We start from the raw sequence: 5,103 nt of genomic DNA, 5'->3' as shown, positions 1-5,103 counted from the left end.
AAAAAAATCCTAAAAGAAAACTTAGCCAATACTATTCAGAACATAGAAAAGAGCAAAGCATTCTTGACTAAAGCATCAAAAGCTATGGCAACAAAAAAAAAAAAAGAAAAAAATCCTAAAAGAAAACTTAGCCAATACTATTCAGGACATAGAAATGGGCAAAGACTTCATGACTAAAACACCAAAAGCAATGGCAACAAAAGCCAAAATTGACAAATGGGATCTAATTAAACTAAAGAGCTTGCAGTGAGCCGAGATCACGCCTCTGCACTCCAGCCTGGGCAACAGAGCAAGACTCTGTCTCTGGAAAAAAAAAAAAGAAAAAGAAAAAAATCCTAAAAGAAAACTTAGCCAATACTATTCAGGACATAGAAATGAGCAAAGACTTCATGACTAAAACACCAAAAGCAATGGCAACAAAAGCCAAAATTGACAAATGGGATCTAATCAAACTAAAGAGCTTCTGCACAGCAGAAGAAACTATCATCAGAGCTAACGGGCAACATACAGAATGGGAGAAAATTTTTGCAAACTATCCATATGACAAATGGCTAATATCCAGAATTTACAAAGATCTTAAACACATTTACAAGATAAAAGCAACCCCATCGAAAAGTGGGCAAAGGATATGAACAGACACTTCTCAAAAGAAGACATTTATACGGCCAAAAAACATGAAAAAAACTCATCATCACAGGTCATTAGAGAAATACAAATCAAAACCACAATGAAATACCATCTCACGCCAGTTAGAATGGCAGTCATTGAAAAGTCAAGCAATGACAGATGCTGGAGAGGATGTGGAGAAATAGGAATGCTTTTACACTGTCGGTAGGAGTGTAAATTAGTTCATCCACTGTGGAAGGCAGTGTGGCAATTCCTCAAGGATCTAAAACCAGAAATACCATTTGACCCAGCAATCCCATTACTGGATGTATACCCAAAGGATTATAAATAATTCTGCTATAAAGACACATGTATATGTATGTTTATTGCAGCACTGTTCACAATAAACAAGGACGTGGAACCAACCCAAATGCCCATCAATGATATACCGGGTAAAGAAAATGTGGCACTTATACACCATGGAATACTATGCAGTTATAAAAAAGGATGAGCTCATGTCCATTGCAGGGATGTGGATGAAGCTGGAAACCATCATTCTCAGCAAACTAACACAGGAACAGAAAACCAAACATCTCATGCTCTTACTTATAAGTGGGAGTTGAACAATGAGAACATACGGACACAAGGAGGGGAACATCACACCCAGGGCCTGTCAGTGGGTTGGGTGCTAGGGGAGGGACAGCATTAGGAGAAATAGCTAATGTAGGTGACACGTTGATGGGTGCAGCAAACCACCATGGTACGTGTATACCTACGTAACAAACCTGTACATTCTGCACACGTACCCCAGATATTAAAGTATAATAAAAAATAAAAAATAAATTCAAGGACACTTGGCTGATCTTGGGTTAGAGGCCCAACTTAGGATTGTTACAGTCCCTACTAAGATTTGGGGGGTTAGAGGCCCCTCTCAGTAAAGTCTTTCATGGCTAAGAATAGGTTTGTCATTATGGGATATTAACTGCTATTCTCTTTGTATTAATCTGCCTTGTACTCTTTGCTGATGGCTGTGGATGACAGGGTTAGGCATGTACAGGATCATGGGACATGGGGAGCTTTTTCCTCCATAAAAGGGGAAACTTGAGAGCTGGGTGACAGATGGGATGGCTGGAAAAGATCCCTTTGCTAGTGAGAAGCAGCCGCCTGAACTTTTCAGTGTCACTGCAATGGTTGGGTCTTTCTCTGGCCTCCCTGATTATTTTGCCTTCCCCATCCTGCCACAGACAATGCTTTTCTCTCTCTCCTTTCTCCTTCTTATCTTTTCTATTACTCAGTGCAGCCATCTTGCCCAGAGACCATGTGTTGAAACTCCAAGTCGGAGGTTGGATTAAAGATGACAGGGCCCATATGGGTGCAAATTTAAGCCTTGCCAGTTTGATAATGGGTGCTAAGCAGAGCAGCTAATGTCTACATTTCCTCGCAAGTATTTTGCTCTGTCCAGAATGAAAAAAATAATTTTTCTTTATGATGCAGCTTGGCCCCCAGGGCAATGGTGCCACAAGCCGGATCACTAGGGCCTCTCAGAGAAAGGGAACACAGAAGTCTGGCATGCTAGCAAAAGGGTAAGAATTTCTTACCCGTCAGATTTCTGGCTTCACTCTCTCTGTGCAAATGGTTGAATGAATGGTTAAAAAAAAAAAATCAGTGTGTATCTTCTCTGTAAAGTTTTGATTAATGCAAAAAAGAATTCTAAGGCTGGTCTTAAGCTGGTGTATTCTGTGCTATGGATCATTTTTCTGTGTCGAGGGGTACTTTAAGATAAAATATGGGCTTAGAACACCTATAAGCCTACTTTTCAGGATGAGCCAGCAAACTGGTTAGTAACAAACTTGGCTGCAGGTCCCTGAAACAAACAAAAAACTGGGTGAAGTCTCCACCTTGTTTTATGTCCTTGGGAGCTTGACTTTTTTTTTTTTTTTTTTGAGCTCCTCTGTCACCCAGGCTGGAGTACAATGGCACAATCTCAGCTCAGTGCAACCTCCACCTCCCAGGTTCAAGCGATTCTCCTGTCTCAGCCTCCCAAGTAGCCGGGATTACACGAGTGTACCACCACCCCCAACTAATTTTGTATTTTTAGTACAGACAGAGTTTCACCAGGTTGGTCAAGCTGGTCTTGAACTCCTGATGTCAGGTGATCCACCTGCCTCAGCCTCCCAAAGTGCTGGGATTACAGGCGTGAGCCCCCATGGCCCGCTGGGAGTCTGACCTTTTAACCACATGGCAGTACTTTATTTTGGTCTCCATCTTCAGGAAACAGGAATTTTAGGGTTCATGTCATAGCTAGCTCTAATAATCATATTAAATAGTTAAAAGCCTTTGCAAGCTCAAAATTAACTACTCTAGACTCCTTCTGGGAAGGGCAATGGTGACTGTTCTGTGCTGTAGCTCAGTAGCAAAACTTTTGCACTTTCACAGTGGTGGTCGGGGGTTGATTCCCCACCTAGGAAGTAAGTCATTTCTGGTTTAATATCTGTGTGACTCTCTCTTCTCCTCCATGGACTGTCTCAAATTTTCCTTTCTCTAAGCACCTGGGAGATTACCTTTGGTAAAGTTCAAAAGCCAGAAATATCGACCATTTGGCCTAAGAAATTCTGAAAGGATTTTATTACAGAGTGCTATGGTTAGAATAAGTTTAAGTAAAAGTGGATATTCAAGCTCTAACAGCCTGGACTCTCTGGAGGAAAAAACAAGAGGTACCAAAGACCCCTTTCCTGGCCTTGTTCTTCCAAAGGCTCCAGCTTAACCCAGTAGTCCAATTAAGAAACTTAAAAACTGGCAAATGAAAAACTTTGCAACTACTGTAGTCATCTTCTGTCTTTCTATGTAGCTATATATGTGTTGTATGTAATGTTTATATGAAAGAACTCTAATTAATTGGCTTAAACAAAAATAAGCACTTAAATATTTTGAAAACATAATAAAAACTAATACCTTTCAGTTCGTGTAACTTCAGTAATCTTTGAGAAACAATAACAGCTTTAAAAATTATTGATAAGGCCGGGCGCGGTGGCTCAAGCCTGTAATCCCAGCACTTTGGGAGGCCGAGATGGGCGGATCACGAGGTCAGGAGATCGAGACCATCCTGGCTAACACGGTGAAACTCCGTCTCTACTAAAAAAAAAAAAAAATACAAAAAACTAGCCAGGCGAGGTGGCGGGCGCCTGTAGTCCCAGCTACTCGGGAGGCTGAGGCAGGAGAATGGCGTAAACCCGGGAGGTGGAGCTTGCAGTGAGCTGAGATCCGGCCACTGCACTCCAGCCCAGGTGACAGAGCAAGACTCCGTCTCAAAAAAAAAAAAAATTATTGATAAAATAAAAACATTTAGTCTACACTAGGCAGGTCAGATAAGTTTGCTAAATGCTTTGAGGTCATAAACTACTTCTTTAACTTTAAAAAATTGTTCAATTTACCTACCTTAAAGCCATTAGATTGTAGATAAGGCCTGGAAACATGGAATTAGCCATGCCCCCTAGCTATACAAAGAAGATTATAAAGACAGAGATTTTATATAAGAAAGGATCTTGTATGGTAAATTCTTGTCCTAAAGTAAAATAACTGGTTATTTAAAAGGAGGGATGTTTGGGCAAATCAGAAAGTCAAAGAATGTCTCAGATGGTCTGTGTAAGTCATGAAAGGATTTGTGAAAGGGAATTTATGCAAGAAACATTGTACAATTCAAAGGTTGTTAGGCCTCCTAAATGCTTCATAAAATGCCACTATGACTCTTACTGTACAACTTGCTTAAGTAACGTAAGGCCTGAGAACATGTGGAGTTAGCCACACCCCTTAGCTATGCTGGAGAGTCAGTCCTTATCTGCCCTTCTGCCTGGTATGCCCTGGGTGATGCTCCACACCTAGTACACAATTAAAATTACTTACTAACCAGCGTTTTCACCAAAGTAAGTTGCTAAAAGTTTAACATTGTCGCATGTAATTGAGACTATTGAAGAAGCAGTTTTACATGTAAGGTGTGTAAGGAAGGTAGAATGGCATTTGGTAAAAGATTATAAGAAGGCATAGGAATGTGGATTTTGTTGCCTAAAGAGTTAAAGAATTGGTTTAAGTTAGATAGAATAAAGCCAAAGGTTTAAACAAGTTAAGGAAGGTTTATAAAACTTAATTGTAAGAGATTCTGTGTGTGAACACATTGGCTAAAGTTAAAGGGGTATTATTCAGTTTTTTTGTAAATTAAACGTTGGACTAAAAGCACGACAGGTGTTTCTTAGAGCACTAATCTGCTCTTTCACAAAACAAAAATAAAGGGTTATAAAGGTTTATAAGAATCTTACCTTATGGTTAAACATTAAAATTGGGTAAATATATCTAAGGTTTTATTAAAAATTGGGTTTAACATTAATAATACAGTAATACAATAATAATAATACAATGATATATGGTCTGAAAAGGGGAGGCATGAATAACCCACCCCTTGTTTAGCTTATCATCAAAAAATAACTATTAAAATGTGCAATCAGC

The sequence above is a fragment of the Colobus angolensis genome, unplaced genomic scaffold, assembly GCF_000951035.1.
Source record: "Colobus angolensis palliatus isolate OR3802 unplaced genomic scaffold, Cang.pa_1.0 Scaffold61, whole genome shotgun sequence".
NCBI lineage: Eukaryota > Metazoa > Chordata > Mammalia > Primates > Cercopithecidae > Colobus > Colobus angolensis.
Note: the sequence above shows the minus strand (reverse complement) of the source record.